The sequence below is a fragment of the Schistocerca cancellata genome, chromosome 10, assembly GCF_023864275.1.
Source record: "Schistocerca cancellata isolate TAMUIC-IGC-003103 chromosome 10, iqSchCanc2.1, whole genome shotgun sequence".
NCBI lineage: Eukaryota > Metazoa > Arthropoda > Insecta > Orthoptera > Acrididae > Schistocerca > Schistocerca cancellata.
Window position 1 is genome coordinate 31,977,863 of NC_064635.1, and position 20,570 is coordinate 31,998,432.

Consider the following 20,570-nt stretch of genomic DNA (forward strand, 5'->3'; position numbering starts at 1 on the left):
AGGAAGTCTTTTCTGAAAGTGTTTGTATAGAGTTTACCCATGTATGGAAGTGAATCATGGGTGATAAATAGTTTAGACAAGAAGAGAGTAGAAGCTACAGAAGAATGCTGAAGATTAAATGGGTAGATCACGTAACTAATGAAGATGTACTGAACAGGGAGAAGAGAATTTGTGGCACAACTTGGCTAAAAGAAGGGATCAATTGGTAGGACACATTCTGAGGCAGCAAGGGATAACCAATTTAGAATTGGAGGGAACTGTGGAGGGTAAAAATTGTTGACAGAGACCAAGAGTTGAATACACTAAGCAGATTCAGAAGGATATAGGTTGCAGTAGTTACTCGGAGATGAGGCAGCTTGTACAGGATAGAGCAGCATGGAGAGCTCATCACACCAGTTCCGGACTGAATACCACAACAACAACAACTACTACTACAACAGCAGCAGCAACAACAACAACAACAACAAAAAGTAGTCCCCAACAGTGAGTGTTCATCAGAGACAAAGGTATCATCAGGGGTGCCCCAGGGAAGTGTGACAGGACTACTGTTATTTTCTACTTAGATAAACAATCTGGCAGAAAGGGTGAGCAGTAATCTGCAGGTGTTTGCTGAGGTATAGAGGAAGGTGTTGCCACTAAGTGATGGTAGATACTAGTTACTAGATTACTTAGACAAAATTTCTAGTTGGTATGATAAACTGCAGCTACATTTAAACATAGATAAATGTATATTAATGCAGACGAGTAGGATAACTGAACCCGTACTGTTTGAGTACAGCATTAGTAGTATGTTGCTTGACACAGTCACTTTGATTAAATATTTATGAGTAACTTTGCATTAGCTATATGAAATGGAAGGAGTATGGAAGGATTGTGGTAGGGAACATGAACGGTCAACTTCAGTTTACTAGTAGAATTCTATGAAAGTGTGATGTAAAGGTGACTCCATATAGGATGCAAGTGTGACCTATTCTTGAATACTGCTTGAGTATTTGGGATCCTCACCAGGTTGGATCAAAGGAAGGAACTGAAGCAATTCAGAGGTGGCCTGCTAGATTTGTTACCAGTTGGTTCGAACAAGATGCAAATGTTATGTAGATGCTTTCGGAACTTGAACTGGATTCCCTGGAGGGAAGGTGATGGTCTTTTCAAGGAACACTAGTGAAAAAAAAATAGAGAACCAGCATTTGAAGCTGACTGCAGAATTATCCTACTGCAGCCAACAGACATTGCACGTAAGGACCACAAAAATAAGAAATGAGTGATTAGTATATGGAGGCATATAGACAGTCATATTTCCTATATTCTATCAGAGTGGAAAAGGAAAGGAAATAACTAGCAGTGGTACATCATACCCTCTTGCCACACATTTTATGTTTGCTTGCAGAATATGTATGTAGACATATAATGAATCATTAACAGTTGCTGGGGTTCAGGAGAAAGGTCTCCCATATATTGCAGATTTTCAATGGAGTTATAGGTCAGCTAACTGCAACATGAAGCAACAAACACACCAAAGGTACACTTTGTCAATCATCTCCATTTGCTGAATTCAGCAGTTTTTCTAGGCAACTGTATGAAAACTAGCTTGAAAGTATAAAATCTGATTAGGGTAGGCAAATGGGCCATGAAAATACAGTAAAGAAATGAATTTGTTTAATCTGTTATTTCAATGCCGTATCCCTGACCTCACATGTCAAGATTTTTTTGAAGTTCATAAAACTGCAATTTAAAAACAGAGGGTGTGCAGCCAGTCCAACTTGAAATGACAGTGTCTAGTTTGTCACTTGTTTCATTATACTGATGAGGTGTGTGTTTTGTTTCTGCAATTATGAATAAAGGATAGATAGTTACTCACCATACAGAGGTTGAAACACAGATGGGCACAACAAAAAGACTGCTATAATGTTGAGCTTTCAGCCAAAAGGACACGCACACATGCATGCGCGCAAAAAAAAAAAAAAAAAAAAAAAAACCACCACTGTCTCTGGCAGATGTGGCTGTGATGGGTGGTCATAAAATCTGTAAACAGGGATCTCTGTTTTGGAAATGTTTGCATCAGTGACCAGAGACAGGGGTCATGTGTAAGAGTTCTGCTTGTGTAAATGAGTGTGTATTTTCTATTTAAAAGAAGGCCATTTGCAGAAAGACCAAATGTACAGCAGTCTTTTGCAGTGCCTACCTGTGACCCATTTCCTCTACATGGAGAATAACTACCTATCTTTTTAGATGAAAATAATCAATTTTTGAAAATATAATGAAATTGGATGGATAAAAAATCCATCCAACAAGTGGTTGTAGGCCCATATAAGAGTACTGAAGTTCACAAGCTTTTGTATCCAATGGATCCTTCTTCTGACAGAAAGATTGAAGGGGAAGAAAGAGGGGGTGAAGGAAAATGACTAGTGAGGCTACGGAAAAGGGTCAGAGTTCGGAAAAGTCAACCAGAATAGGGGAGACTTACCGGACGGGATGAGAAAGAAAGATTGATTGATGGGGACTGCACTGGTCAAGATTTGAAAACCTGAGAGCTTAAAGGTGGAAGATAGGGTAATATGCAAGACAGAGATTACTGCCAAAACATTGTGCATGAGTTAGTGACTGTGGAAAGCGAAGGGCATTGTATGTGGTATAGTTGGGAGTGGCAGGGGGGAGGGGGAGGGGGAGGGGGGGAGGGGGGAGGGGGGGATGTGCGTGAACAAATAGGCAGGTCAGAAAATGAGAGATATAAAAAACTAAAAGAGAGTTAAGAAATGAGTATGTACTGTGAAGAAATGCTGAGACTGAAGAAATTAACATAAAATAAGCGCAGGTGGATGACATGAACCAAGGACATGTTGTAGTGCCAGTTTCCACCTGCAGTGTTCTGAGAAACTGATATCTTTGAGAAGAAACCAAATGGCACGTGCAATAAAAACAGGCACCACAGTCATGACTGTCATGTTGTACAGCATGCTCTGCAACAGGATATTGCGTACTGCTATTATACACATTCTGCCTATGCCTATTCATCCTAGCTGATAACTTGGCAGCAGTCATGCCAATGTAAAATGCTGAACAGTGTTTGCATAATGGCTGGTATACGACATGATGGCTCTCCCTTTCATAGTATATGATTTTCCAATTACAGGGCTGGTATAGTTGTAGCAGGAGGTTGCATATGACAGGTCTTACAGTGAGATGATCACAGGGTTAGGAGCCATATGGTAGGGAGATGGGTGCAGAAGGAACATAGAGTCTGACAAGGATATTGCGGATACTGGAAAGGTGACAAAAAGCTATTCTATGTGTGGTGGGCAAAATGCCAGACAGAATGGCCCTCATTTCAGGGCATGATTTTAGGAAGTCACAGCCTTCTCGAAGCAGCTGATTAATACATTCAAGACCACGATAACAATGAGTAGGCAGAGGATGTATACTGGTAACATACAATATCTTGTTGCAAAGCATGCTGTAAAACCTTGGTGCATGTTTCACCACACATGCCCTCAGGATTCTTCCCCCAGTCACACATTTTTCAGAACTCAGCAGGTGGGTACTGGCACTACAACATGTCCTTGGCTCTCGCCAACCACCTCACCTTAATTTACATTAATTTCTTTGGTCTCAGCATTTCTTCACAGTAACTATTCCTTTCCTCACTCCGTTTTAGTTTACTACATTTTTCTTTTTCTGACCTGCCTATTTTTTGCCACTCCCCTCCCAGCTCCATCACGTACTATGCACTTAGCTTTCCACTGTTATTAACTCATAAATGATGTTTCAGGAGAATCTCTGTACTGCATTGTATCTTCAATCTTTAAGCTCTCAGGTTTTCAAATACCACACAGTGCCATCCCCAACAATCAGTCTTTCTTTCTCATCCCATGCAGTATGTCTCCCCTGACCCGGAGTTCCGGATGAATTTTTCGAACTCTACCCCTTTTCCTAAACCTCAGGAGTCCTTTGTGAACTCTATTTCTAAATCTCACCAGTCATTTTCCTTTACCCCTCTTCCTTCCCTGTCAGCTCTTTTGCCAGAAGAATGGGCCACTGGCTCTGAAAGCTTGCAAATTTTAATACCATTATATGTACATTCTTCTGCCACTGCTCTTTTTATCAGTCAAATTACATAATCTATCTTTTCCATAACACTGTTGTTATTCTGTCCTGCATTTTCCATTGTTTACTTCTGTAATTTGTACATCTGCTGTCAATGTGGCTATATTAGGATGTCTGATATTCACTACAGCAATGAAGAAGTTTGGTGAGCTCAGTGAGAAGAAAGAAAAACTTGGAAGTTTGCAAATTACATTTTAATCATAAGAGGTGGCAAAGGATTTGGAAGATTACTTGTATGGAAGTGATAGTATATTGAAAAGGTGGTTGCAAGATGAACTTCGCTATTAGGAAGTCTTTTCTGAAAATATTTATCTGGATTGCACCCTTCTATGGATGTGAAATGTGGACAATAAACAAGAAAAGCAGATTTTCAAATGTGGTGCCACAGAAAAATGATGGGAGATTAGGTGGGTAAATTGAATGACTAACAAAAAGGTACAGAATTAAACAGCAGATAAAGGAAATTTATGGCACATATTGACTAAAAACAGGAATCAGTTGGTGTGTGTGTGTGTGTGTGTGTGTGTGTGTGTGTGTGCACTTCAGTAGAGCAAGCAGTATAAAAGGAAGTAGGGTTGCACAGAATAGGCAGACTAGGATGGAGAGCCATATGCAATCTATCTTTGGAACACTGCCTACATATAGCAGTTTATTTGGTTTTATGTTTACAGTGACTGTGGTGTAGCTTGTTATATATCTATTTTTATTTCATTATTTTAGAGACGTTTGCATTCTCCTAATAGCACGTACAGGATGAGACCATTTGTCAAATTGGGAAACTGTACTTTTTATGAAATATCCACAAATGTGATACAGCTACAAGCATATCTTACCGGAAAGCAGTAACCTCTTGGCTTCAGTGATAAAATTTTCATGTTCACAATCAGAGGACAACAGCAGTTTTAATATTGTGAGTGAGCATCAAAAAGCTTTACCATTGTTGATTTTATGGCTCAGCACATCATTATGTGCAAAGTTTGTAGATACAACTTTGCTGCAAACAGAAAACCACAGCAAATTTATGTCAGTATTCTGCAAGCCACTGAAGTGTGTGGCAGAGTGCACTTCCCACTGCAGTACATATCAGGATTAAATCCCGTTCTGCTTGAACATGAAGCACAAAAAATGATTGCTTAACTATCTCTGTGCGCACACTAATCAATGAAACATTGTGTACACAGTCCCTACAGAAGCAAAATGTAGGAGACTGTAGTATGTTCCAAAATTTCAAGCTCAATGACGTTTCTTGAAGCTTTGTAAATCAGCTATTTGGGAATAGTTGGCATATATCTTCAGGTGTCTCCCAGTCAGCTTTTGCAGCACTTCCTGAACACTCTCAAGTGGGTCACACAAACCTCTGACCATTTGTGCTGCTTTTTTTTTGTATATGTTCAATGTCCCCTTTTAGCTCTATATGGTATGTTTCACAAACATGAGGAATATTCTAATACGGGCCACATAAGTGTTTTTTTAAGCAATCTCCTTTGTATGCTGAGGTGACAAAAGTCATGATATACCTCCTAATATCATGTCAGACCTCCTTTTGGCAGGTGTAGCACAGCAACTGGAAGTGGCAAGGACTCGCCGAGTTATTGGAAGTCCCCTGCAGAAATATTGGGCCCTGCTGCCTCTATAGCTGTCCACAGTTGCGAAAGTGTCCCTAGTGCAGGCTTTTGTTTGCAGAGTGACCTCTCGATATGTTCCATAAATGTGCAATGGGATTTGTGTTGGGCGATCCAGGTGGCTAAATCATTTGCTCAAATTTTCCAGAACACTCTGCAAGCCGATCATGAGCAATGTGTGTGGACTCTGTCAAGTTTCTTGGCATATGGCTTGAAGAAAATCTTAAGTGGGAGAGACACACAAATTATATCTCGAAAAAGCTATCAACTGTGTGTTACATTTTAAGGATACTCAAAAAATCAGTCACGAAATCTGTTCTCATACATGTATATTATGCTTACTTCCACTCTACATTACAGTATGGAATCATATTTTGGGGGAACTCACCTGGAGGTAGATATATTTTCAAAATGCAAAAAAAGGCAATACGCATAATATGCAACCTAAGACATAACGAATCATGCAGACGACATTTCAAAACAAATGGCATTATGACACTGACCTCTGCTAACATTTATAATATCGTCTCATTTGTCAAGTCATACCTGTTAAACAATGACTGCACATTAGAATTCAATGGAGATATTCAGAACTATGCAACAAGGCACCAATCTGACCTACATATAATTCAGTCCAGAACTACCTGCTACCAAAAAAGTGTTTTAAATGTTGGGATACAAATGTATAATAATTTACCAAATGAAATCAAAGCAACAAAGAACCTAAGAGCCTTCACACATAAGTTAAAAAAATATCTCTTGGACCATTGCTTTTATGCAGTTGATCATTTTTTTGAAAGGGGTTAAAATTGCAAACAATTTTATGATAGATGTACAATTAGGTCTGAAAATTATGTACTGTGCATGTCTATGAAACATACTGGATTATTATATACTGTGCATGTCTATGAAATATACGGGACTATTTTACTATTACATTTGTATTGCCTGTTTGTATTTTACCATACAACATTTGTATTTACTGTTTTGTTAAAGATAACTAACTTCCTCATTACAAAATAATGTAAAATAAATTTATTAAAAATTACTTGCAAATATGTTCTCTTGACCTGTCCAATATCATATGTACAACCTTACAGTTCTATGATTTGTATTAACTGTTTTGTTTAAGATAATTTCCTTGCTATAAAATAATGTAAAAATCAATTTGTAAAAATTACTTGTAAATAGCTCTCTTGACCTGTCCAATATCATATGTACAGCTGTACAATACTATGATTGCCTGGATCAATAAAAATATAATACAATACAATTGTGATCCAGTGACATGGTGCACTGTCATCCATAAAAATTTCATTGCTGTTTCGAAAAATGAAGTCCAAGAATCACAGCAAATGGTCTCCACGTAGCCAAACCTAACAATTTTCAGACAACAAACAGCTCAGTTGGACCAGAGGACCCAATCCATTACAGGTAAGCACAGTCCACACCATTACGGAGCTACTACCAGCTGGGACAATGCCTTGTTGACAACTCGGGTCCATCGCTTCGTGGGGTCTGCGCCACACTCGAAACCCTACCGTATGCTCTTATCAACTGAAACTGACCAGGGCACAGTTTTCCAGTCAGGATCCGACCGATATGGTCACGGGCCAAGGAGAGGCGCTGCAGGCATCGTGCTGTTAGTAAAGGCACGCGCATCAGTCGTCTGCTGCCACAGTCCTATAACGCCAAATTTCACCGTGCTGTCAGAACACATACATTTGTTGCATGTCCCACGTTGATTTCTGCAGCTATTTCATGCAGTGTTGCTTGTTTGTTAGCTCTGACAACCCTCTCAGTTATTAAGTGAAGGCCATTTCCCACTGTGTTGTCCGTGTTAAGACATAATGCCTGAAATTTGGTATTCTTGGCACACTCTTGACACTGTGGATCTCAGAATTCTGAATTACTTCCTTGAATGAGATTTTCACTCTGCAGCGGAGTGTGCGCTGATATGAAACTTCCTGGCAGATTAAAACTGTGAAAATCTCATTCTGGAAACACCCCCCAGGCTGTGGCTAAGCCATGTCTCCACAATATCCTTTCTTTCAGGAGTGCTAGTTCTGCAAGGTTAGCAGGAGAGCTTCTGTAAAGTTTGGAAGGTAGGAGACGAGGTATTGACAGAAGTAAAGCTGTGAGGATGGGGCGTGAGTCGTGCTAGGGTAGCTCAGTTGGTAGAGGACTTGCCCACGAAAGGCAAAGGTCCCGAGTTCGAGTCTCGGTCTGGCACACAGTTTTAATCTGCCAGGAAGTTTCAATTACCTACTTATTTCCAAAATGGAATGTCCCACGTGTCTTGCTCCAACTACCATTCCGCGTTCTAACCCTTCCCGTCGTGTGGCTATAACCACATAGGAAGTCATTTCACACTAATGACATGTATACAAATGACAGCTCACCTTTGCACTGCCATTTGATGCCTTGTGTATGTGATTTTACTACCATTTGTATATGTGCATATCGCTATCCCATGACTTGTCACCTCAGTGTAAACTGACTGCATTTTCCCAGTATCCTGCCACTCAAGCAGTAGCTGAAAAAGGCTTGCTCCAAATTAGCTTTTGCACCATGTGCTATCAGTCAATATCCACCAGTAATAGATGACGCAAAGTAAATTTGAGGCTTATGTACGAACTGATGTAATTATACTGGCAAAAGCAGAATACCAAGAGAGACATTTTAGGTGTAATAGCTCATATAATTCTGAGCAGCCTATGGCTAGTTTACCTGTACGTGAGTGTTAGTGGGTTCACTGAAAGCTTGGAGAGTGAATGCACATTAAAAATTTCAGAGAGTACATTCACAGCATTTACAACATGTATCGGGATTCCAGTGCTATCCAAAGAGTAACTCAGCAAGGGAGTAAGGAAATACTGAAATTAAGAAACTGGAGTGTTGTGCATACATTCAGAAATGAAAGAACCTTGAAAGAGAAAAAGTGGAGTACTGCAAAACAGCAACATGAAAGGGTAGACTTACTGACAGTGCAATTGATCAGTTGCAGTTTCCTTATGGTTTTGCCACTATAAGGAATGCTGAGAAGAGTGTGGAAACTATGAGGAGAGCAGTGTAACCCCCAGATTTTAACTGGTGACAATCTTCAACTTACTCTTAGCCACTTTTATATGACTTCAGCGAAAGCTCTATGGCTGACATTGCCGTGATGGAGATTATAAGATCTGTATACAGGGATCTCTTGTGAAAATGTTTGCATGACAACACAAAACCCAAATGAGAGCTATAATATCACACACAGGAAAATACTGCAAAGACAGTATTCCTGGGACAATATAATCTCAATGTCAAGTGTAACTCCCTTTTCTTTGGGGTTTCTGAACAAGACTGTGTCCTGTGGCTTTACCTAACTAACAACATATTCCTTTGTTACAGTAATAATGAACACCTTGTAATGATACACAGAAGATTCTTTAGTTCTTGCAGTATTTTATGAGTAAAAGAGAATGAATCTTACACCTTGCTAATTTCATATTACTCTAACGAAAGATAAATCCATATAAAAATTAATTTTGAAAACTTTCTCTTACAGTAACAATTATTTTATGCTTAAGACTCAGTACACATGTATCGTTTGACAGTTTATCACTTTCTTCTTATGTAACAGTGTTCTGAAGAAATTAAAGGAACCTCGTGCATCATTTTTCATTAAAGGCACACTTAGTAGGTGCACACATTTACTACTGATTTGCAGCAAATTACTTAATCTTATAATATTATTCTCTGAAGTATTGTTTTGCCTCAGAAATTTTGCTGTATAATCGTGTTCCTTCAGGGAAAAAAGACAATATTTAATAAAGCCTTAATTATTTTGTAATGCAAAGAAAAGTCTTTCAAATGGGGGCCGGTGTAAGTATGGATCTGATATATTGCTGTGCCAGTATTGTTCAGAAGTATTATGCAATGTTCCTTCTGCAGCTACTTCAGCCATTATGAAACAAATAAACAAGTGAAATATATCCACAGCTGCAAATATGGACAACCACCAGCTGTATAAGGGAATGACAACAATGAAAATTGTGTCCGACTGGGACTCAAACCCATATTTCTCGCTTGGTCGTCTTACTTTTTATGTATTTCACGATGCCTGTAGTTGTCACAGTGCATCATACTTCTGAACAACACACGCACTGCAATATAGTATTTATCCACCGACACCGAGCAAGTGACTTTCAATTAAAATGTCTCCCCTGTACAGAAACATACATGATGATTGTACGAGTGCAGGTTGTAGACACACAGTTGACAACATATGAAAGTCTGGGTCTGTTTGTGAGATGTGCTCGGATAGCACAATGGTAAGGCGACTGCACGATAAGCGGGAAATTTGGGTTTGAGTCCGCCACAAATTTTCGCTACCGTCATTCCGTTACACAGCTAATGGCTATTTATATTCTCAGCTGATAATAACTTTCTTGCAACTAGGGGTCAGTTGTTCCTTATGAGATACAAGAGTATTCTTGGTAACCTGCAGCTATATAAAAATAGAAGTGATCAAACTTGCATACTTTGTAAGCAAGCTAATAGGCATCAGGGGCATGAAAGATGACCTTCCTAAACGAACTACGAAGGTAATCCCAAAGGTAAGGTCTCCTATTTTTTTTATAAGTACATAGACCTGTTTATTTCTGCAATGGTTTATATAAGTTTACAGCTTGAACATTTAGCTAGTTTTCGACATAATCACCATTTCTGTTGATGCATTTTTGTAGAAGCTGTGGCAGTTTTTGTATGCCCATGTCATACCAGCTCGCCGCCACGCTGTTCAGAAAGTTATGAACCCCCTTCTCTTTGACCTCGTAGTCGGAGCTGAATCACTGGGACCACAATTAATGCTGACAGGTACTGTGAGACTCTGAAAAAACTTAAACGGGCATTTCAGAGCCTGAAAACAGGAATGTTGATCAAGAGTGTACACATTCTCCATGACAACGCTCGCCTACACATCGCTTGGCAAACCGTTGCTCTCCTGCAACAGTTTCAGTGGAACATAATCACCCACCCACCCTATAGTCCTGACTTGGTGCCCAGTGGCTATCTCCTGTTCCCTACGTTAAAAGAACATTTGGCCGGAAAGTGATTCAGCTCCGACGAGGAAGTGAATAGATTCTAACCTCACCTAACCTCCTTGATCCTGCCAAAAACTGACGAAGGAGATCGAACACACTATGACTACGCTGTCGGCTGATGTTATCGGATCTGATAACTGTTGTCGGTGCCACTGTGAACTCAGCCTTAGTTTCTTTCCTTAAAAAAAAAAAAAAAAAAAAAAAAACAAAAAAAAAAAAAAAAAAAAACGATGCAGTGTATTGAAAATTCCTGGCGGCCTAAAACTGTGTGCCGGACCAAGACTAAAATTCGGGACCATTGCCTTTTGTGGGCAAATGCTCTTCCATCTGAGCTAACCACGCACGACTCATGACCCCTCCTCACAGCTGTACTTCGGCCAGTACCTCGTCTTCTACATTCCAGACTTCACAAAAGCTCTCCTACGAAACTTGCAAGACTAGCACTTCTGGAAGAAAGACATGGTTTAGTCGCAGCCTGGGGGATGTTTCCAGAATGAAATTTTCACTCTGCAGCGGAGTGTGCGCTGATATGAAACTTCCTGGCACATTAAAACTGTGTGTGGGGGCGAGACTTGAACTCGTGACCTTTGCCTTTCGCGTACAAGCACTCTACTATCTTCGGTAGTTCAGGTGGTAGATCACTTGACCACGAAAGGCAAAGGTCCCGAGTTCGAGTCTCGGTCTGGCACAGAGTTTTAATCCGCCAGGAAGTTTCATATCAGTGCACACTCCGCTGCAGAGTGAAATTTTCAATCTGTGATGCAGTGTATTGTTCAGATATCTGTCAGACGTATTGGAAAAAGATTAGGTAAATAATTCGTCTTGCACTAATTGCTCATCACACTCCTGTTTCCACATCATGCCGAGGTTGTTGATGTAATTCGTGAGGATTTTCGGAGCTCCAACGTACCCTGACTGACGCAGTTGTAAGGTGCCAGGACATGGCCACTTACACGTTAGCTTACCAACATTAGTATTAATAATAAAGGGACTGGCAAGGGCATCAGGTCATGACTCTATTGAATTATGATAAATGTGAGGCACCCTCGAGCAGTATTCCCTGCATGTCTGCATGATTGAGCCACTAACTTGAAGCGCTGGTGAAAAGTGTCGGAAGTTGAGAATTGTGGAATATAAAGTCTGCAGCTGGGCGTAGCTCGCCGGGCTGCCCTGGGCGACAGGTAGCGGTCACCCGAAACGCGGGAAAATACGGCGCTTTTGGGGATGGAGGATGCTAACTAAGTTCACCGGACTTGCATACGATGTGACGTCATTATGACGTATACACGCTACATCGAAAACGATAGGAACCGTATATCGACTATTCGACTTTTGTGAACTTTCGAGAGGTTGTGACAGGTAGCGCTGTGCTCTGCGCCATTTGTTTAAATGTGTTTTGCGTTCCTTGCGTTTAAATCGTGTATTGTACTGTGTGTGTCCTGTGCGTTGTTTTTCGTTGCTCGTCTCTAATTATGTGTTCATCATTCGAGAGACTAATGAGAGCAAAGCTGAAAAGAGTTCAGCATCGATGACGACGGGCAATTGCGTGGTTATTGTAAATCTCAAGCAGAAATTGATGTAGCCTACTTCTGACCCAGCTGAAGTGCGTCGGTTATTCGTACTCGGTGAGAAGAATCACTCAGCAGCCAAAATCTTTAGATGCGTCAAGGCACTAACGTTTCGTTAAGATTACATTGAGAAATCCACTTCCCCTCGTATTTCATCTCCGGTCGACGATTTTTCTTCAACAATGCCTCATATTTTTCTTTTTAAGTTCGAAATTCAATCATTCTACACACCAGTCATTACTGGACACTAAGGTACCTGTCTCTGCGGTCCGAGTGTAAAATTACTTGGAATCATCGTTGATAGAAGACTATCTTGTGATGGACATATAAATTACTTAGCTAACAAACTTGCACGAGTTCTCTTTCAGCTATATAAATTAAGAAAAAAAAGTCAGCAAGAGTATGCTGCTACAATCTAATATGTACTGACAATACCAATTCGATGAAACCATACTAAAATATTGATAATAAATAAATATTATTTTCGGCGTAAGCATTCAATACAACAATCACACAATCTAATCTGGTCGGGACATAAGAAGACTTCACTTTTTTACGAAACGTGTTGTCCGTGGTGTCTTCAAGGCCACGGTCAGGAATATTTCTATTAATATCCAGCTCTTTTATTTTGGCGAAATACATATACGCTGCCACACTGAGCTGTTATCAGAATCGAATGTGTCAAAACAAACCACTAGCTGACGACAGTTTAGAATCTCGAACGTTCGTAAAAGTCGATAGGTGTGTTAATTGACTAAAGCGTATATACGTCATAATGACGTCACGTCCGCAGCTCTTGGTCTCGCGGTAGCGTTCTCGCTTCCCGAGCACGGGGGCCCGGGTTCGATTCCCAGCGGGGTCAAGGATTTTTCCTGCCTCGAGATGACTGGGTGTTGTTGTGTCGTCCACATCATCATCATTCGTTCCCATTACGGTCGGAGGAAGGCAATGGCAAACCACCTCCACTAGGACCTTGCCTAGTAAGGCGGCGCGGGTCTCCCGTGTCGCTCCCCTACGCTCTGTAAAGAAGTATGGGACATCATCAACATCAATGACGTCACATCATATCCAGGTTGGGTGAACTTAGCATCCTCCTTTTGGGGATGGCCCGGCATCCGGAACCACCTGTGCTGGGCAACACGTGGCGAAGATGGGAATTTCGTTTGCCTGGGGGCGATATGACCTACTCGATCATTGGGTAGATCTCAGAAATGCCGTTGGAGGGATTTCGGCGATGATATAGAGCGTTCGACATTGGCCGAAACGGGGTATTGTTTCGCTGCGTTTTCGTACGCGTGTGAGACGGGAGAATTGTGGTGAGAGGGGACTTCGCCTTCAGCCATCGAGCGGTACCGACTTGTAGACGGCGTCTTGGCCTTCGTCTTCGAAGGGCGATGTATGGTCTGTATCGCATCACTGCACCAACGCGTGTTCCGTGCAGAGTTCTGCGGTTAGAGCTCTTTGTGTGCCCAGAAGCGAGATTTTCACCAACGCTTAACCACTTCCACTAATATTCTTGATCTGGTAGTTATCCTTGAGAGGTGCCGAGTATTTATCAACGCAGCTGCCGGTAATAGGGGCGCATAATTGCAAATTGTTAATGTGCCATTCTCAGGAGTGTGTGGGTGGACACAGAAATTCACATTTTTTTGTAAATTTTGTCAGTTGTGGGGGATATCAAATTAAAATGCCAATATTACAATCGAATTATCGACTTCATTGTAGCTAGCATTTACCCTGTCCCAGTAAGCTTTACATGTACTCTAGTCACTGCACAGCTTGCCCAGGCGGGATGGAAAGAAGGTTTGCGGTCTTATATGTCAGCGACGGTCAAAATAAGCTTACACAGTCATGATTCACGAGAGAAAAAGCATCTCGGGATCAACTTCCCTATCGTGCAGAGACTGTAACAGCCAGTTGCAATATCGACGCCGAGCAACAGTATCTGAGTTCCTCAGTTGATGAACTACCGTTATTTTGTATAGTTTCAATTTCAGTTTGTACACAGTTCTGTGAGCAGTTGGTCTTGACACACCAATCTGAAGTCTAAACGGCGCAGAGAGTTAGTTGGACTTCCTTCCGAGGCCTCCTCAATCTCGTCTAATTTACTTTCGGTTAAAACACTAGGTTCTCTAGCCCATCGTTTCTGTAACACACATTCAATCTCTTTAAGTTTCTTCACTAATCTGCGTATCGTCGAATCATCGGGAACATGCACACCAGGAAATTTTCGTATGAATTCAAGCCGACATTCCACAAATGATTCAGTTTTTGCGTAGTTCAACGCAATAAACACTTGTTAATACTTCGTGTATTCCATACTGAATGGAAATTCGACAGGAAACATAACGAAGCACCTAAACACTACGTCGCACAGTACAGAAGACACGCGCTCGGTTTTCCAACAACTTAAGGGAATTAAGCCAGGTAATACACTACTGGCCATTAAAATTGCTACACCAAGAAGAAATGCATATGATAAACGGGTATTCATTGGACAAATATATCATACTAGAACTGAAATGTGAATACATTTTCACGCAATTTGGGTGCGTAGATCCTGAGAAATCAGCACCCAGAACAACCAGCTCTTGCCGTAATAACGGCCTTGATACGCCTGGGCATTGAGTCAAACAGAGCTTGGATGGCGTGTACAGATACAGCTGCCCATGCAGCTTCAGCACGATACCACAGTTCATCAAGAGTAGTGACTGGCGTATTGTGACGAGCCAGTTGCTTGGCAACCATTGACCAGACGTTTTCAGTTGGTGAGAGATCTGGAGAATGTGCTGGCCAGGGCAGCAGTCGAACATTTTCTGTATCCAGAAAGGCCCGTACAGGACCTGCAACATGCGGTCGTGCATTAACCTGCTGAAATGTAGGGATTCGCCGGGATCGAATGAAGGGTAGAGCCGGCCTTTGTGACCGAGCGGTTCTAGGCGCTTCAGTCTGGAACCGCGCGACCGCTACGGTTGCAGGTTCAAATCCTGCCTCGGTCATGGATGTGTGTGATGTCCTTAGGTTAGTTAGGTTTAAGTAGTTATAGGGGACAGCTGTTAAGTCCCATAGTGGTCAGAGCCATATGCACCATTTTGAAGGGTAGAGCCACGGGTCGTAACACATCTGAACTGTAGTGTCCACTGTTCAACGTGCCGTCAATGCGAACAAGAGGTGACCTAGACGTGTAACCAATGGCACCCCATACCATCACGCCGGGTGATACGCCAGTATGGCGATGACGAATACACGCTTCCAATGTGTGTTCACCGCGAAGTCACTAAATACGGATGCGACCATCATAATGCTGTAAACAGTATCTGGATTCATCCGAAAAAATGACGTTTTGGCATTCGTGTACCCAAGTTCGTCGTTGAGTGCACCATCGCAGGCGCTCCTGTCTGTGATGCAGCTTAAAGGGTAACCGCAGCCATGGTCTCCGAGCTGATAGTCCATGCTGCTGCAAACGTCGTCGAACTGTTCGTGCAGATGGTTGTTGTCTTGCAAACGTCCCCATCTGTCCACTCAGGGATCGAGACGTGGCTGCACGATCCGTTACAGCCATGCGGATAAGATGCCTGTCATCTCGACTGCTAGTGATACGAGGCCGTTGGGATCCAGCACGGCGTTCCATATTCTGGTAACGGTCGTTGGATCTCGACCAACGCGAGCAGCAGTGTCACGATATGATAAACCGCAATCGATTTAGGCTACAATCCGACCTTTATCAAAGTCGGAAACGTGATGGTACGCATTCCTCCTCCTTACACGAGGCATCACAACAACGTTTCACCAGGAAACGTCGGTCAAATCATGAGAAATCGGTTGGAAACTTTGCTCATGTCAGCACTTTGTAGGTGTCGCCACTGGCGCCAACCATGTGTGAATGCTCTGAAGAGCTAATCTTTTGCATATCACAGCATCTTCTTCCTGTCGGTTAAATTTCGCGTCTGTAGGACGTCATCTTCGTGGTGTAGCAATTTTAATGGCCAGTAGTGTATTTACAGCGACCGCCGATATTTCTGGGGAAGTACACTCCGCCATTTTCAAGGCACAAACTGCAACGTAAGGTATCAGAATATTGTATACGCCAGGAGAAACTCAGGTCTCACGAGCAGGGTGTATCTGTCTGAGGACCCGGCCCAGCGACATCCGGGCAGGGAAAGCATACGAAGTTAAAATAACGTTATCACATTCATACAAGAGCAGCATAATGTAACAGGCTAGTGGCAATATTAGCATTTGCAATAATGATGTCTAGCAATAATATTTGAAGCGATTAACCTCACAGATAAACTCAAAAGAAAACACCAGTACACTCAGTCTCTCAGAGTAGGAGGCATGCGCGAAGTACACTCCTGGAAATTGAAATAAGAACACCGTGAATTCATTGTCCCAGGAAGGGGAAACTTTATTGACACATTCCTGGGGTCAGATACATCACATGATCACACTGACAGAACCACAGGCACATAGACACAGGCAACAGAGCATGCACAATGTTGGCACTAGTACAGTGTATATCCACCTTTCGCAGCAATGCAGGCTGCTATTCTCCCATGGAGACGATCGTAGAGATGCTGGATGTAGTCCTGTGGAACGGCTTGCCATGCCATTTCCACCTGGCGCCTCAGTTGGACCAGCGTTCGTGCTGGACGTGCAGATCGCGAGAGACGACGCTTCATCCAATCCCAAACATGCTCAATGGGGGACAGATCCGGAGATCTTGCTGGCCAGGGTAGTTGACTTACACCTTCTAGAGCACGTTGGGTGGCACGGGATACATGCGGACGTGCATTGTCCTGTTGGAACAGCAAGTTCCCTTGCCTGTCTAGGAATGGTAGAACGATGGGTTCGATGACGGTTTGGATGTACCGTGCACTGTTCAGTGTCCCCTCGACGATCACCAGTGGTGTACGGCCAGTGTAGGAGATCGCTCCCCACACCATGATGCCGGGTGTTGGCCCTGTGTGCCTCGGTCGTATGCAGTCCTGATTGTGGCACTCACCTGCACGGCGCCAAACACGCATACGACCATCATTGGCACCAAGGCAGAAGCGACTCTCATCGCTGAAGACGACACGTCTCCATTCGTCCCTCCATTCACGCCTGTCGCGACACCACTGGAGGCGGGCTGCATGATGTTGGGGCGTGAGCGGAAGACGGCCTAACGGTGTGTGGAACCGTAGCCCAGCTTCATGGAGACGGTTGCGAATGGTCCTCGCCGATACCCCAGGAGCAACAGTGTCCCTAATTTGCTGGGAAGTGGCGGTGCGGTCCCCTACGGCACTGCGTAGGATCCTACGGTCTTTGCGTGCATCCGTGCATCGCTGCGGTCCGGTCCCAGGTCGACGGGCACGTGCACCTTCCGCCGACCACTGGCGACAACATCGATGTACTGTGGAGACCTCACGCCCCACGTGTTGAGCAATTCGGCGGTACGTCCACCCGGCCTCCCGCATGCCCACTATACGCCCTCGCTCAAAGTCCGTCAACTGCACATACGGTTCACGTCCACGCTGTCGCGGCATGCTACCAGTGTTAAAGACTGCGACGGAGCTCCGTATGCCACGGCAAACTGGCTGACACTGACGGCGGCGGTGCACAAATGCTGCGCAGCTAGCGCCATTCGACGGCCAACACCGCGGTTCCTGGTGTGTCTGCTGTGCCGTGCGTGTGATCATTGCTTGTACAGCCCTCTCGCAGTGTCCGGAGCAAGTATGGTGGGTCTGACACACCGGTGTCAATGTGTTCTTTTTTCCATTTCCAGGAGTGTATTTGTGTCCGAGAACTATAGCAATAACCGGCAGATGCAGCGGCAACAGCCGGCGAAGGCGCCACGCAACCCGCCGACACGTATACACTACCGGCCATTGGAATTGCTACACCACGAAGATGACGTGCTACAGACGCGAAATTTATCCGACTGGAAGAAGATGCTGTGATATGGAAATGATTAGCTTTTCAGAGCATTCACACAAGGTTGGCGCCGCTGGCGACACCTACAACGTGCTGACATGAGGAAAGTTTCCAACCAATTTCTCATGATTTGACCGACGTTTCCTGGTGAAACGTTGTTGTGATGCCTCGTGTAAGGAGGAGGAATGCGTACCATCACGTTTCCGACTTTGATAAAGGTCGGATTGTAGCCTATCGCGATTGTGGTTTATCGTATCGCGGCATTGCTGTTCGCGTTGGTCGAGATCCAATGACTGTTAGCAGAATATGGAATTGGTGGGTTCAGGAGGGTAATACGGAATGCCGTGCTGGATCCCAACGGCCTCGTATCACTAGCAGTCGCGAAGACAGGCATATTATCCGCATGACTGTAATGGATCATGCAGCCACGTCTCGATCCCTGAGTGGACAGATGGTGACGTTTGCAAGACAACTACCATGTGCACGAACAGTTCGACGACATTTGCAGCAGCGTGGACTATCAGCTCGGAGACCGTGGCTGCTGTTACCCTTGACGCTGCATCACAGACAGGAGCGCCTGCGATGGTGTACTCGACGACGAACCTGGGTGCACGAATGGCAAAACGTATTTCTTTCGGATGAATCCAGGTTCTGTTCACAGCATCATGATGGCTGCACCCGTGTTTGGCGACATTGCGGTGAACGCACATTGGAAGCGTGTATTCGTCATCGCCATACTGGCGTATCACCCAGTGTGATGGTACGGGGGGCCATTGGTTACATGTCTCTGTCACGTCTTGTTCGCATTGACGGCACGTTGAACAGTGGACGTTATATTTCAGATGTGTTACGACCTGTGGCTCTACCCTTCATTCGATTCCTGCGAATCCCTACATTTCAGCAGGATAATGCACGACCGCATGTTACAGGTCCTGTACTGGCCTTTCTGGATACAGAAAATGTTCGACTGCTGCCCTGGCCAGCACATTTTCCAGATTCGTCACCAATTGAAAACGTCTGGTCAATGGTGGCCGAGCAACTGGCTCGTCACAATACGCCAGTCATTACTCTTGATGAACTGTGGTATCGTGTTGAAGCTGAATGGGCAGCTGTACCTGTACACGTCATCCAAGCTCTGTTTGACTCAATGCCCAGGCGTATGAAGACCGTTATTACGGCCAGAGCTGGTTTTTCTGGGTACTGATTTCTCAGGATCTATGCACCCAAATTGCGTGAAAATGTATTCACATTTCAGTTCTAGTATAATATATTTGTCCAATGAATACCCGTTCATCATCTGCATTTCTTCTTGGTGTAGCAATTTTAATGACCTGTATTGTAATTACATATTGTACCACAAAAGTATAATACACACTGAACCACAGTTTTGGGAAACTGCGATACCGGTATTAAAATTTATGCGCTAGAAGTGCATCTTTTTCGGGTCGTTTAGAAAACATTCACACAAAATCGGAAAACCTTAACGTGGACCATCTCTAGAACTAGCCTACTTGACGTGGGTTTACCGTACAATATTTCTCTAATGCTAATGTTTCAAAAGAGCAGTTTATGTCGCTAGGCACGCGCATACAAAGTTAAAACAACACTTACAATCGTACAAGAGTGTACTGTAACAGGCTAGTGGCAATATTAGCAGTTGGCTAGACCACTTATTATTTCAGTAGACATCTAAAGCTGAACAGAAACCTCAAGACAACGCCAAGGCCCAAATGTCAGAGTTACATCTGTAATAGTGAATATCACATTGTGGGCGTATACAACAAAATTCTTTGTTTTACAGGGGAGTAGTAAATGCGTCATTGTTTCGAGGCGTTTCGATAAATGCCATATTTGTATCGTTTTTTCCAGAACATGGTACGTATAAACGTCTATCGAAATGTGAAACAATGTAATTACCGTAATGAACTTGCACTTACCGAATTGTAGGCGTTTTTTGCACACGTGTAAAGAGACAGAGATGAAGACAGACTCACTAGCAGGACGACTGAGAACATGTAACGCCAACCAGGAAATATGATAGCTGAACTAATCTCGCCATACAGGAAACGTCTCAGTTCTAGCTGCCAGATAAGAATGTACTTCCCTGTACGCCCAGAGCTCCTATTTTCCTCGTTTCATCTTCAAAATGTTCAAAGGTGTGTGAAATCTTATCGGACTTAACTACTAAGGTCATCAGTCCCCAAGCTTACATACTACTTAACCTTAATTATCCTAAGCACAAAGACACATACCCATGCCCTAGGGAGGACTTGAAG

The 20,570-nt window shown here is 43.2% G+C and overlaps 1 protein-coding gene across 1 annotated transcript in view; it reads right to left on the bottom strand.

Moving 5' to 3' along the window:
• The window catches only part of LOC126106803 (uncharacterized), an 81,574-nt gene extending 61,267 nt beyond the window's left edge, over positions 1 to 20,307 (bottom strand). Inside the window, exon 1 of the mRNA XM_049913194.1 lies at positions 20,232 to 20,307. The gene's annotated coding sequence lies outside the window, so the exon portion shown is untranslated. The remainder of the gene's footprint in view (positions 1 to 20,231) is intronic.
• Between the last annotated feature and the right edge of the window lie 263 nt (positions 20,308 to 20,570).